The following is a 15390-nucleotide window of genomic DNA, read 5'->3' as shown; positions in this document are numbered from 1 at the left end:
TTGAAGATTTTTTGGAGGGATTGAAGAAGGTATTTCCCCCCCCGTTAGGCGTTCCTCGTCTTCATGGGAGCTGAATGTGGTGCTGTCCAGGTTGATGAAGGAGCCTTTTGAGCCTAGTCATAAGGCTTCTCAACACCATTTGTCCTGGAAGGCGGCTTTCCTTGTGGCTATAACATCAGCTTGCAGGGTGAGTGAGATTCAGGCTTTGTGTTGTCAAGGGCCTTGTCCTGGAATCCTGCGTCGTAGAGTCTGCGTATTAGGGTGCGGTGGGAGACTGTGTTGAACGCCGCTGATAGGTCTAGGAGGATGAGGGATACTGTTTCTCCTTTGTCCAGTAGGGTGCGGATGTCGTCTGTTGCGGCGAGGAGGGCGGTTTCCGTACTGTGGTTTTTTCTGAAGCCGGATTGGGAGGAGTCGAGGATGTTGTGTTCTTCAATGAATGTGGCGAGTTGGCTGTTGATGGCTTTCTCAATGACTTTCGCTGGGAAAGGGAGCAGGGAGATGGGTCTGTAGTTTTTGAGGTCGGTGGGGTCCGCTGAGGGTTTCTTCAGGAGGGGGTTGACCTCGGCGTGTTTCCAGTCGTCGGGGAACGAGGCGGTCGCCAGGGAGCGGTTGATGGTGTGGCAGAGCATGGGTGCGATGGTGTCAGCGGCTCTGTTGAAGATGTGGTGGGGGCAGGGGTCCGTGGGGGCCTCTGAGTGGATTGATTTCATTGTCTTCAGTGTGTCTTTGGTGGTGAGGGCTGTCCAGTCATCAATCGCTGGTTTCCGGGTGTCGGGGGTGGTTGGTGAGGGTTCAGTGTGTTGGTTGTCTTAGTCGAAGTTGTCGTAGATGCTCTTGATTTTGTGGTGGAAAAAGGTGCTGAGTTTGTCGCAGAGGTCTTGTGAGGGATGGATGTCGGTAGACTCACTGGTGGGTTGGGCGAACTCCTTGATGATGCTGAAGAGTTCCTTGCTGTTGTGTGCGTGGGTTGAGATTCTGTCTTCAATCGCTTTTTTTCTCGTTTCTCTGATGAGTTGATGGTGAGCGTTGGTGGCGGCTCTGAAGTTGTTGTGGGCTTCTGTGGATTTGGTGTTTCTCCAGGCCTTTTCGAGGCGGCAGCAAACCATCTGGCTTTCTTGGCACGGGTATTGTTGTTTTTCTTGAGGGGGGCTATGATGTTGGTGCTGTCCGAGATCCATCTATGAAGGGTTCGGGCTGCGGTGTTGGGGTCGTCGTTTTCCGCGATGGTTGGGGTGGAGTTGAGTGAGGAGATGAGCTGGTCGTCGGTGATTTTGGTCCAGTTTCTTTGTGGAAGCAGGTGCTGGTGCTGTGGATGGTGGGTGGGTTTTCCGAAGGTGAAGTGGACGCAACGATGGTCGGTCCATGGGAGTTCGGTGGTGTGGCTGAAGGTGATGGAGTTTCCTGTAGTGAAGAGGGGGTCAAGGGTGTGTCCTGCTGAGTGCGTGGGCTCGGTCACGATCTGGCAGAGTCCAATGTTGTGGAGGTTGTCCAGGAGGCATGTGGTGTTGGGGTCCAGTTGATTGTCGAGGTGGAAGTGGAGGTCTCCCAGCAGGGTGTAGTTGGTGGATGCGATGGCCTGCAGGGAGATAATGTCCGTGATGGAGTTGGGGAAGGGTCCGCGGGGTCCAGGGGGTCAGTAGGTGAGGGTTCCTCGGAGGGCTGTAGTGGGGCTTGCCAGTATCTTGAAGTTAAGGTGTTCCATCAGTTCTGTGGACTCGTCAGGGAGTGTGCTCAGGCGGAGGCTGGATTTGTGGACGATGGCGATTCCTCCTCCTGGGTGGGTGGGGCGGTCCTTTCTGTAGATCTTGTATCCTTGGGGGATGGCGATGTCCGGTCCTGAGGTGGCGTTGGTCCAGGTTTCGGTGAAGAATGCTACGTCGGGGGTGGTGCTGTCGAGGAGGTCACAGATTTCTGTGGCGTGTTGGTGGAGGGATCGGACGTTGAGGAGGATGCATTGCAGGGTCTTCGGTTCGGTTGTGTTCTTGTGGGCGGGTTGTGCTGGATCAGTGTTCTTGGCGGTGCTGCAGGTGTGCCGGCAGCGGTGACAGCGGAAGAGTCCATGGGTGTCGGCTGGTGATGCTAGCTTGCAGTTGTTGTAGCAGCCTGGGTTGAGTGCGTGGAGTGCTGCTGGGTCGTAGCGTTGGCTGGGCGGAGGTCCAGGGTTCCTGGTGCTGGTCGCGCGCAGACGTGCTTGCCTTTGACGCGCCTTCGGTGCACCAGTGGCCACCATTAAGTAGGGGTCGGGGAGGGCTGGACAGCTGGGAGGCGGGAGTGGAGAGAGGAGCTGGATTGGGCCGGTCGCACTGGGGGGGGAGGCCGCGGGGGCAGCAGAGGCGGGGAAAGGTAAAGGGAGGAGAGAAGGGATAAAGAAAAAAGGGAAAATAAGCAGAAATAAGGCACAAAAGAGCAGAGATGCAGAAAAGGGCAGAAAGGTGAAAGATGGAAAGGGTAGAAAAACGAGTGAAGGAGCAGAAGGAGAGAAAGGGAAAATGGGCAGAAATAAGGCCAAAAAGAAGAGAGGTGCAGAAAGGTGAAAGATAGAAAAACGAGTGAAGGAGCAGAGGGAGAGAAAGGGAAAATGGGCAGAAATAAGGCACAAAAGAGCAGAGATGCAGAAAGGTGCAGAAGGGTGAAAGATAGAAAGGGTAGAAAAACGAGTGAAGGAGCAGAGTGAGAGAAAGGAGACAGAGGTCCACTGGACCACCAGGGATGAGGCGCAGGGAAACCTCTCCTATTACCAGGCATCCCACCTGCTGGTGCTGAACGACTGGTGGTGACTCTGGAAACCCCGCTGTGGCGTAATGGTAGGTTGCCCCAGATGGATGCTCTGATGGGATTTGGAGGCTGGGATGCGATTGGCATCTCGACTCTGGGGGATGTTATGTCCGACAGCGTCCTAAAGTCGTTTGACACCCTGCGGCAAGACTTTGCGATGCCCCGTACCCAGTTTTATAAATACCTCCAGTTTCGTCACGCGCTACTGCCCTATATAGCTGGGGTGGACCACATCCCTGACTTCAGTCCGTTGGAAGCCAAACTATTCATGGGGGAATTGCCAGATAAGAAGGTGTCCCGCATATATCAAACTCTTGTACGGCACTGCTCCTCTGACCTGCAGCGGCTTAAAACTGCGTGGGAGCGGGATGTTGGGGACATAGACGAGGAAGATTGGGTGGAGGCCCTAGAGAGTCCCAGGGGGGCGGCTATCTCCGTGCGCCTGCACCTTATTCAGTTTCGGTACCTCCACCGCACGTACTACACTAGGCAACGCTTATGGAGGGCGGGCATGGTAGCGTCTCCAGACTGTCTCCGATGTGGGAGAGCAGAGGGCACATTACTTCACACGGTTTGGGACTGTGGAGCGCTGCAGCGATTCTGGAATGGGGTCTTCCGCTGTTTGGGGGAGGTCCTGGCTTGGGAACTTGAGGGACCCTCGATTGGCATTGCTCCATGTTTTGGCTGGAATAGGGGGCAACAAGTACAAACGCCAATTATTATTGCTGGGGCTGACGCTGGTGAAACGAGACATTGCACGGAAGGCATCGAAGGCTCCGCCGTTGGCGGCCTGGAAAAATGGACTAGACTTCTGCATGGGGCTTGAGTGGCCCATTTTTATGGCCAGGGGGGTTGCTCTCGGAAGCATTTTAAGATTTGGAAACGGTGGGCGGACTATTGGGGCCTGGAGCTGGACCCACCACCGGAAGACGCTGCCTCACTGCCCTCCATTTGAACTGTCGGGTAGGATGGTTGGACTGTGTTTAATGTACATGGCTGATACTGTCTGTGTTTTACACTCTGTGTGGGTTGAGCAAGCTGCAGCACTTAAGGGGGTGGGTAGGGCGGGTGGGGGGTAAAGTTGTTCCTTTACAGTTTAAGTATTCACGTATGTAAACTACTGAAGTAGACAATGCTACTATGATTCTGGCATTGGCTTCTGGCTTACAGAGCAGTGCATATGTTTTCCTGTTCCTTCAGTCAATAAAATCTGTTTAAAAAAAAAAATGTACCCAAATCTCACCTGGTGCCCTTCCAGCGCAACCTGTTCATAGGTGCGGTACTGGACACTACTGTATGTCGTGCATTCCCTCCTCCTCAAAGGATTCGCAACATACAGGAAATGATTCCTTTGTTTCACAGTGGAGCGGTCGTTCCAGTCCTGAAGGTCCTTCGCTTGCTCGGTCTGATGGCTTCTTGCATACTGAACGGTTCAGTCGATTCGTACCCCTGCCCGTGATTTATGTCCAGCTAGCAGCCAGGATTCATTCAGACGCTGCCGGTTCGTTCACCCTGCCACAGACGCCGCTCCGAGCGTCCTTTAAGATGTGCTACCCCTGACGACGATTTCAGCCCTCCGAGACAAGCGTCCTTCATCATTATAACAAGCGCAGAACCTCCCACGATTCGAGCTCCCTAGGGCTATTAATTCCTGCCACAGAGCCTCATCAGCACACTACCAACTCGACAACCCTGTCCTGAAGAAGATCCCAATCAACCGTGGATCGAAACGCCGTCGACATCACAGCGCAATTGTTTGGCGCACTCTAGCGTTTGGCTCTTAAATATGATAACATGTATTTTGATTGACTGAAATGATTACTCACTGAGCCACCATTTTACATATATTGGTCACCTTGCGCCGTTCACGCTGTTCACCTTTATCACTTGCGTCTTCACTGTTCACTTGTATATATATCACTCCTTCACCAAGTGCCTTCGGGTTGTCACATGATTCTTTCTGTACAGTGCTGCCTTTAACTGTATTTTCATGTGTACCTTCTTCCTTAAATTGGTGAATTACAAGCCATATACTAATCACTTGAGTCTCCTTGTTTCCTTCCAATGCAATGCTGTATGCATGCATACCTAAACTGCCTTAAGATTGTTACCTGTTGGGACATTGTTTTTTCTGCATACAGGTAGGTAAAAGGCAGGGACCAATGAGTCACTTCCCGGGGGTGGGTACACCCCCTATTATGCCACCCTCCAGTGGGAGGGGGGCATAAGCCTGTCCCTGGTTGGCTGAGTCCCCCCATCTTCAAGGTGGCATGGACAGAGTTGTGCTTCACCTCGCCTCCCCCACCTGAGGGGTAGAGTTGGCAGAGGTGGGCACATCTCTCCTCCTCACTTGTTTTTACTGCCGGTTCTCACGCCCAGAGTGGGGGTCTGAACCAGTGGGGATCGTGTGCTGAGAGCAGCAAGTGGCCTGGGTAAGCTCACAGAGGATCATTCACTGGATTTATTGTTCTTGACAGAAACTTGGCTTGATACCTCCTCTGACCCGATTGTGACGTTAGCAACGCCTCGGGCGGAAGTTGAGTCCCGGTCTAGTTTTTCTCGGCCCGAAACCCTTCCGGGGGAAACGTTTAAACGCTGCGTGTCCCGCCAGCTCTGTGCTTCAGATTCAGTTCCTGAACCCGTTTCGGAGCCCAGAGAAGCTGCGGACTGTCCTCCGGTCTCCGTTCAACGTCGCACAGAAGCGTTTGCCATGGTCTTCCATCACGGTACCGTAACCGCACAGGAGCGTTGTTCCCTACTATTGCTTTGCCACTAAGAGCTTGCCTAGGATTTTACTTTTCTTGTTTCCAGCCGCGCAGGAGCGCTGTTCATGACAATTGCTTTGCCACTAAGAGCTTGCCTGGGTTTTCCTTTTCTTGTTTCCAGCCGCGCAGGAGCGCTGCTGTTGTTGCACCATTTCCGCGCAGGAGCGCTATTTTTTCTTTGTACTGAGCCGCGCTATAGCGCTTACCCTAGGTCTTTCCTTCTGGAGCACTACCGCGCAGGAGTGCTATATTTCATTTGGTCGGCATAGGTTTACTGTGCAGGAGGGGCTGTATCTTTGGTTGTTATCATAGCGCAGGAGCGCTTTTACTTGGTGGTTCTACTTTGGTTACCCTATCACCGCGCAGGAGCACTTTACCTCGTTTTTTGTTACCTTTCCTGTGCTCAGACGTGAGTCCCTTGCTCACTTTGCCACTGGATCCTCGGAAGCTTGTTTCCGGTCCAGAGAAGACATGGCTTGGCAGTTCGGGTTGGACTGTTCCCATATGGCACAGGGTCAGACTGATTTGCATATAGCCATGTCTGAACTGGGGTGGCAGAGTGGGCTAAAGAGCGGTGATGGATTAAACCCAGATCTTTTGACTGGGTGTGAGTGTTTGATTGATTCAGATGCTCCGTCCATCACCACCCCCTTTTGTACTGTGTTCCAGAGTCCACATGAGCCCTGGTGAGTCTATGGACGAGGTCTACCCTGAAGGGGGTGGTGTGGTCTGTCCTGATTGGGTCTTTCTTCTTTCCCCAGCTATATCAAGATCCTTCCCTGCTCCACAACCACCAAGACATCTTCATTCTTTTTTGGCTCCCTTCCTTGGTTCCATCTCATCCCTGCTGGGTGCCTCTCTCGGCACGGGTCAGGTGGGTACAGGGGCGGTGGCTCTTGTCGTCTCTGTGGAATCGCTTCACAAGCAAAGGTGAGTCTTGTGGGGCATCCGACACGGCACAAGTTAGTGTGATGCCATCCTCACCTATATGGTGTAATAGTCTCTCTAGCTCCTTTAGAGATAAGATTTTAGCTACTAAATCAACCTTCACCCCCTGCAGTACTCACTCAGTGGCCACCCTGGTGTGCTCTTTGGGCGCCACTGGATGCGCATTGACCGAATTTAGGCCAGTTGGCCCGTTGGAATGTTTCAAAATTCTCAAAGGCTTAAAATCAGGTTCACCTTTAGACCCCTGTTCAGCTTGGACGCTGGTAGCGGTTGCAGAGGTTGTTAATGTCGAAGTTAACGCCATCATTAATCTTTCCCTCCAGAAAGCGGTGGTCCCTTTGCCCTCGAAGATCCGGCCCCTTTTGAAAAAGCAGTCACTAGACCCCCTTTGCCCAGGGAACTATCGGCCTATTTCCCTTCTCCCTACCTTGGCTAAGGTGTGTGAGAAGGTTGTAAATAATCAGCTTACCGATTTTGTGGAGAGGGAGGCACTTTTACATCCAGCTCAATCCAGATTTTGCTCGTCATACAGCACTGAAACAGTACTGGTTGAGGTGGCAGTGGCTACACGGGACTGTATGGACGTAGGCGGGAGGGCAGCGCTAATTTTGTCTCGGCTGGCCAGGATTGGCGGGTCGGGGGCTGTGTGGGGTTGGATTCGCTCTTTTTTGGAAGGGCGATCCGAGCAGATCTGGATTACACCTCTCATCTCTTCCTCAGCCGGTTACAACGGGCGTCCCGCAGGGTTCCTCCCTTAGTCCCCTCCTTTTTAACATCAATATAACTCCTCTGATATATTAAGCAGAGGAGTTGGGGGCTAAGGTGATGGCCTGTGCGGATGATACGCAGCTGCTTTTTACCTGGGCCAAAGGGGCGGACTCTGTATCTCAGGCCCAACATTATCTCGCATCAACTTTTAAATGGCTGGCGGATGCTCAACTTAAGTGCAATGAAGGGAAATCTGAGATTCTGCTGTTTGGTACATTGCCCTCAAACTTCAGAGAGCAGCTTTGGCCTCCCGAGTACCCCTGCCCGACCTCTACTGGGAAGCCAGCAAAAAATCTTGGGGTCTGGTTTGATGAAGAATTCTCCTTTGCAGTACATATCAAGAAGCTGTCCGGCAGCTGCTTTGGCCTGCTTAAATCTTTTAGAAGATTCTTTCCCCTTCTCCCAGCTGTGGCTATCCAAACTATCATATGTGTGCCGATCCTGTCACGGCTGGATTATGTTCACGCCCTTTTTGCTGGCATCCCGGGCTACCAGTTAAAGAAGTTAGACGTGGTCCAGACACTGCAGCCAGACTGTAATCAGGACTGTCCGCTAGAGACAGTGTTCATAACCAGCTACGCTTATATCACTGGCTGCCTGTAGCAGCCAGAGTGAAATTTAAACTACTGATCATGGCACATCGCGCGCTAGATGGAGGTGGCCCACTCTACCTGCAGAGGCATGTTGTCTCTTACGTTCCTGCATGCCCTCTGCGCTCCTCGTCCCTTTACCTTGCCCAAGTCCCATGTTTCAAGTGTCAGAGGATGGGGGCAGCTCCTTCTCAGTTAAAGCAACGGTTGAATGGAATGCTCTTCCTTTGGTCCTGCGTTTCATCCAGGATCTAGCGGCTTTAAAAAAAAAAAAACTAAAAACATATCTAATCATCTGATTCATATTGCTATACCCCGATGGTTTCGCGCCGGAACTCTCACGAGTAGCCGTGCGCTTAATAAATTCATATAACATAACATAACAAAGGCGGCAAGCCTTTGAAGCTTCCTCTTCGTGAACCCTGCCTGTGTTGGGGGAGGAGGCTTGACACCTCGTCCCAGGAGGTGCATTGTTTCAGGCCCCAGAGAGCAGCAGACTTTGAAGCTTCCTCTATGTGAACCCTACCTGTTTTGGGGGAGGAGACGTGGCACCTCGTCCCAGGATGTGCATTGTTTCAGGCCCCAGAGAGCAGCGGGCTCTCGACCAAGGAGCCCAGAAACATGTCTGATGGTGGCAGCTGAAAGCAGCCATGCAGCCTGGACAGTAGTGGTAGGTTAGTTTTCAGTTGGCATCTCTAAGATGCCCTCTGTGTGCATTTTTCATTAAATCCCACAGTGGCATCAGTGTGGGTTTAATGTGCTGAAAAGTTTGATACCAAACTTCTCAGTTTTCAGTGTAGCCATTATGGTGCTGTGGAGTTCGTAATGACAACCTCACAGCACCATATACTCTTAAATGACAGCACTGCACTTACCTTGCCCAGGAATTGATTTGGGCACTGTAGGGGTACAGGGCTCATGCACCTGAACCCTCACTATAGGTATAGTGCACCCAGCTAGAGGGGTGACTGACCTATGCCAGGGCACTGGGTTTTAGGCATGGCACACAGATGTGTGGCATGTTGACTCATCACTTTGTTCTGCACCAAAATAAGCAGCCTGCAAAGGTAGTGTGTGAGTGTAATGGACCTCTAAGGGTGGCACAATAAGTGCTGCAGCCCTTAGAGGCCTTCTCTGGTCAGAGTGCCCTGGGTACCTGTGGTACCATTTACCAGAGGCTGACCTGTGGCCAGAGATGCCAAATGGGTTTAGGCTTCAATGCAGTTTTAGGGAAGGAACATAGGCCTGATAAGTAGGAGCCCAGGGCATTCTCAGTCAAAACACATCAGCAATACAGCAAAAATTGGGGGCAACCATGCAGAAAGAGGGTGCTTTCTCACAGCTAGTAGTTTGGAAGCTCGGACAATCATCCCTTATACTCCTTCTCATAGCTCCCACATAGGCACGTCAACCTTGGTTAACCACCTTGCTAGAGATCCCAGTAGTTCCACACCAAAAGCTGCATCTTAATTCCAGTCTCCTCACTCAGAGCCATGGAGAAATCATGCATCCAAATCCCTAGGAGCCTAACCTAACTATTTGGCTCCTTAAGTCCTAGTTTGGTTATTTACAATTACCACCAGACTGTATGAATATCCTAAAGGAGGCTATGAAACCTACAACTAGGGCATGTTATGCAGCAAAGTGGAAACAATTTGTTATTTACTGTATCAATATCCATCTCCTGGATGCTTCAGTGCAAAACATCATCTGTTATCTCTTACACTTACAGCAACCTGGATTAGCCTACTCATCCATTCAATTGCATTTAGTAGCAGTAGCTGCATACTTAAAAAACAGACAACACATCTCTGTTCAGAGTACCAGTGATTAAAGCCTTTATGAAACAACTAAAAAGAGTACTAGCACCAAGAGCTCAAGTTCAAGTTCAGGGATTTATATAGCGCACTACTCACCCAGAGGGTCTCAAGGCGCTTGGGGAAGGGTGTTCAATTTTTGTCGAATAGCCAGGTTTTAAGTTCTTTTCTGAAGGAGATGTGGTTTTGAGTAAGGCGGAGGTGAGTGGGGAGTGAGTTCCAGGACTTGGCCGCCAGGAAGGAGAAGGATCTGCCACCCATGGTGGATTTTCGGATGCGCGGGACTGCGGCGAGGGCTTGATTGGACGATCTAAGTTGGCGGGTGGGTGTGTAGAAGGACAGTCGAGTGTTGAGGCATTCGGGTCCTAGTTTGTAGAGGGCCTTGTGTGCGTGGGTGAGAAGACGGAATGTAATTCTCTTGTTGACGGGAAGCCAGTGGAGGTCTTTTAGGTGTCCGGTGATGTGATCTTGGCGAGGGATGTCCAATATGAGTCTCGCTGATGCGTTTTGGATGCGTTGGAGTTTTTTCTGTAGTTTTGCTGTGATTCCGGCGTATAGTGTGTTACCATAATCCAGTTGACTCGGGACCAGTGCGTGGGTGACAGTCTTTCTTGTTTCGAGGGGGATCCAGCGGAAGATCTTTTTGAGAATACGAAGTACGTTGAAGCAGGAGGAGGAGACTGAGTTGACTTGTCTGGACATCGAGAGAGAGGAGTCTAAGATGAAGCCCAGGTTGCGTGCGTGGTTAGTGGGTGTGGGTGCTGTGCCCAGAGCGGAAGGCCACCAAGAGTCGTCCCAGGCAGAGGGGGAGGATCCTAGAATGAGCACCTCAGTTTTGTCTGAGTTGAGTTTTAGGCGGCTGTGTTTCATCAATTCGGCTACTTCTTTCATGCCTTCGTGAAGATTGGTTTTGGCGGTGTTAGGGTCTTTGGTGAGGGAAAGGATTAACTGGGCGTCGTCGGCGTAGGAGATGATGTTAAGGTTGTGTAGACGCGCGATGGAGGCGAGTGGACTCATGTAAACGTTGAAGAGGGTGGGACTGAGTGATGATCCTTGTGGTACTCCACAGATGACTTCAGTGGCCTCTGAGTTGAATGGGGGAAGTCGGACTCTTTGAGTTCTCCCGGCGAGGAATGAGATGATCCAGTCCAAGGCTTTTCCTTGTATGCCGATGTTGCTGAGGCGTTGTATAAGGGTGCTGTGGCAGACTGTGTCGAAGGCGGCGGAGAGATCGAGTAGGATGAGGGCCACTGTTTCTCCGTTGTCCAGTAGCGTTCGGATGTCGTCTGTAGCTGCGATGAGGGCGGTTTCGGTGCTGTGTTTCGCTCGGAAGCCGGACTGTGAGGGGTCGAGGGAGTTGTTGGATTCAAGGAAGGCGGCAAGTTGGCTGTTGACGGCTTTCTCGATGACTTTGGCGGGGAAGGGGAGGAGGGATATGGGTCGGAAGTTTTTAAGTTCAGAGGGGTCTGCTGTGGGTTTCTTCAAGAGGGCGCTGAGTTCGGCGTGTTTCCAGCTTTCTGGGAAGGTGGCAGAGTTAAACGAGCAGTTGATGACATCACGGAGATGGGGTGCGATGATGGAGTCAGCTTTGTTGAAGATGTGGTGGGGGCAGGGGTCGGTTGGCGAGCCAGAGTGGATTGAGTTCATTAGGCGGATGGTGTCTTCGGTGGTGATTGGGTTCCAGGTGCTGAGGTTGTTAGTTGGCGGTGTAGGATCTGAGGAGGGTGGAGAGGGTTGTTCGCCGGGAGTATTCTCGAAGCTGTTGTGAATGTCGGCAATATTGTTGTAGACGAAGGAGGATAACGCATCGCAGAGGTCTTGGGAGGGAGTGATGTCGTTAGATGCTGCGGCGGGGTTGGTGAATTCTTTGACGATGTTGAAAAGTTCCTTGCTGTTGTGGGCGTTGTCGAGACGATCCTTGAAAGCTGATTTCTTGGTAGATCGAATCAGTTGGTGGTGTTTGCGGGTGGCCGCCTTGAGGGTGGCCATGTTGTCGGTGGTTGGGTTTTTTCTCCATGTTTTCTCTAGGGTGCGGCATAGCTTCTTGGATTTGTTAAGGTCATCATTGAACCAGGGGGCCTTTTTGCTGCCTGAATTGATCTGGTGCTTTTTCAGGGGTGCTAATTCGTCAGCGCTGTGGGTGATCCATTGCTTGAGGCTGGTGGCCGCTTGGTTTGGATCCAATGAGAGGGTGGGAGGGTTTTGGTTGAGTGATGTGAGGAGTTGGTCGGAGGTGATTTTGTTCCAGTTTCTTTGAGGAATAGGTTGTGGGCAGTTGTGGGTCAAGGTGGTTTTGTAGCTGAAGTGAACACAGCTGTGGTCCGTCCAATGGAGGGCTGTGGTGCGGTCGAAGGAAATGTGCTTGCTGGAGGTGAAGATAGGGTCGAGTGTGTGTCCGGCTACATGGGTGGGGGTGTCCACAAGTTGTTTGAGTCCGAGATTGGCCAGGTTGTCAAGAAGGGAGTTGGTGTTGCTGTTGTGTTTGTTTTCAAGGTGGAAGTTGAGGTCTCCTAATAGAATGTAGTTCTCGGAGGCGAGGGCATGTGGGCTGACGAAGTCAGTGATGTCATCGCTGAATTGAGTACGGGTTCCTGGAGGCCTGTAGATGAGGGTGCCTTTTAAGTGTGGTCCTAGGGTCGGTGTGGATCTAGAAGTGGAGATGTTCGGCGGTGGCAAGATTATCGTCGATGCTGGTTGTGATTTTGATGGTGTTCCTATGGACGATGGCAATGCCTCCTCCTGTTTGGTTGGTGCGGTCTTTTCGGGTGATCTTGTAAGCGTCCGGGATGGCTATAGCGATGTCAGGTGCTGATGATGTGTTCATCCAAGTTTCTGTAAGGAAGGCGATGTCCGGTGACGCAGTGTCGAGTAGGTCCCAGAGTTAAGTGGCGTGTCTATGGATCGAGCGGGTATTTAGCAGGATGCACTTCAGGTGGTTAGAGCTATGTTTGGAGGAAGTGGATTTGAAGAGGGTCCTGAAGCAGGTGAACTTGCAGGTGTGACAGGCGAATGGACCGTGGGTACGTCCTGGGGTGGCTTCGCAGCATTGTGCTGTGCGTCCGGGGTTGAGGGCGAGGAGAGTTGCGGCATCATATGTGAATCTAGTGGGCTGGGTACGGCGGGGGCCAGGGGGTCTGGCGCTGGGCGCGGTCCAGGCGCGGACGGGCGTAGACGGGCTTACCTTTGGCGCTCCTTCGGCGCGGCCGCAGCGCGTGGACGCTGCGTGTAGGTTCATCTGTCTTATATGGAGAGTGGAGGGGGGCGGAGCGTGGGAGGGGCAGCTGGGAGGCGGGAGCGGGGAGGGGTCCAGGTAAACAAACTAACAAAATGGAGTAGGGTATCTCACAACAAAGCTGGGGCACAGTCGCCGATTATTAAAACACTTTTCAGAGCCAAGCGCTATTTAATAAAGCACAATGCAGGGCCAATGAGCAGCACAAATAAATAAATATGTAAAAACAATACCAGGCGCTGCGATATCGCCGAAGCGCTCGAGTAGGTGAATTTTGCAGCAGAGCGTCAGCAAAAGCGTCTCGGGATAGGCAGGGAGCGAGGGGGAGCGACCTCTGATGAGCTACTTCAGACGGTCACCTGCACCAGTATGGAACTTAAACCTAGTCCTTACGACGCTAATGGGTCCACATTTTAAACCAATGCACAAGTGTTAACTACAATTTCTCTTATGGAAGGTTGCCTTTCTTATTGCACTCACCTCTTTAAGGAGAGTTGGTGAACTCCAGGTACTAACTATACAAGAGCCTTTCTTTCAACTTCACAAGCACTAAGTGGTTCTTCGAGCCAATCCTAAATTTCTTCCTAAAGTGGTTTCTGCTTTTCACATCAATCAGTTGAAGTACCCTTGTTCTTTCCTCAACCTGATTCTGTAGCAGAACAAGCTCTACACATAATAGATGTTAGAAGAGCTCTACATTTTTATGTGGAAAGAACAAAAGATTTTCGGGAGACACAACAGCTCTTTGTTGCTTTTTCACCACCACACAAAGCCAATCCCATTTCTAAATCGGGCATTGCAAGATGGATCGTGAAACGTATCCAAACTTGTTATCTGAAAGTGAAAAGAATCTTTACACCACCCCCTAGAGCGCATTCCACCTAAAAAATAGGGGCTACTATGGCTTTCTTAGGAAATATTCCCCTACCTAACATCTGTAAGGCAGCAACATGGTCTACACCTTACACATTAACCAAACACTGTTGTGTAGATGTGTTGGCTAATGTAGGCCAGCTAGTATTTATAACACTTTTCCAAACCACTACAATAGCTACAGGTTAGCCACCGCTTTGGGAGTTTACTGATGTATAGTCTATGCAAAGCATGTAATCTACAGCTCACATGCCTCGAACGGATAATGTTACTTCTCCAGTATTAGGGTGTCTTTCATAGATTCACATGCTTGAAAATTCCCCGCCGTCTGAGTGGGAGTCCCACGGTAAATAAAATAACAATAACCTACTCATAATATGTTTATGTAAAAACATAACACATGAAATGCACATTAGAAAAAAGGCAGAAAAAGCCTAGACATAATTCCACATAGGAATACATGAAGAGAGAAAAGACACTTGTAGTCTATTCCTGTCATTATGTTGGTCCAAATTGTAGCCAATCAGGCGCCAGCAGCTCTCCAGAACCTTCTCCTCAGAGCTCAGTACCTCAGATTTTCACAGCACAAGAGTGACCACAGAGTCTATGAGGAGAAGAGAGCCCCTGAGGGGAGGTGGGCGAGTCGCATGTGAATCTATGAAAGACACCAATACTGGAGAACCACTGTTATTCTCCAGGGTTTGAAAAAGGTTTATCCTCCGGTGCGACCTCCGTTATCCCCCTGGGAGTTGAACCTGGTGCTATAAAAATTGATGGGTCCACCTTTTGAACCCATTCATAAAGCAACCTTGCAGCATATTTCTTGGAAGGCATCTTTTTTGGTAGCATCACGTCAGCTCGCAGGGTGAGCGAATTCAAGCTCTCTGTTCCAAAGAGCCTTAACAGTGTTCCATCTGAATAGGGTAGTATTGAGAACACATCCTTCTTTTTTACCTAAGGTGGTGTCAGATTTCCATGTTAACCAGACCATCTCTCTACCCACCTTTTTCCCCAATCCCTCCACACCAGCTGAGAGGGCATTGCATTCTTTGGACCTGAAAAGAGTTCTAAAATCTTGATAAGTCCAAATCTATACGCAAGTCTGATCAGTTATTTGTCAATAATGGATCGATCAGACCAGGTTATGCAGCCTCCAAACGTTCTATCTCAAGGTGGATAGTTTCTTGTATTAAGCTGGCTTATCAGTTGGCGCAGAAGACCCTAAGGTTTTCCCCCAAGGCACATTCCACCAGAGGGAAAGCGGCTACTACAGCTTTTCTTAATAATGTGCCTATATCTGAGATTTGTAAGGCGGCGACTTGGAGGTCCTTCCATACATTTAACAGACATTACTGTCTAGATTCAGACACTAGAGCAGATACCCAAGTAGGTTAGGCCTCCTTGCTGAATCTGTTTAACAGCGGAGTTCGGCAGTTACAAACAATTTTTTTGGTTGGATCATGTTTTCTTCTCATTTAATTGCAGGTGGTTGGTTGGGCTTGCTATTCTATTCAGTGCTTATGACTATTGATGAGGATCCCCTGTAAGAGAAGGTTGTTACTTACCTGTAATCCTAGTTCTCTTCCAGGGGTATCCTCATCAAAGTCATAAGCAACCCA

At 50.6% G+C, this 15390-nt stretch overlaps 1 protein-coding gene across 2 annotated transcripts in view; it reads left to right on the top strand.

The window, feature by feature from the left end:
* Positions 1-15390, top strand: part of KDM5B (lysine demethylase 5B) — an 856576-nt gene that overhangs the window by 726457 nt on the left and 114729 nt on the right. The window lies entirely within an intron of this gene.

Source organism: Lissotriton vulgaris, chromosome 5, assembly GCF_964263255.1.
Source record: "Lissotriton vulgaris chromosome 5, aLisVul1.2, whole genome shotgun sequence".
NCBI classification, from domain to species: domain Eukaryota; kingdom Metazoa; phylum Chordata; class Amphibia; order Caudata; family Salamandridae; genus Lissotriton; species Lissotriton vulgaris.
This window is presented reverse-complemented; position numbering and strand designations above follow the sequence as displayed.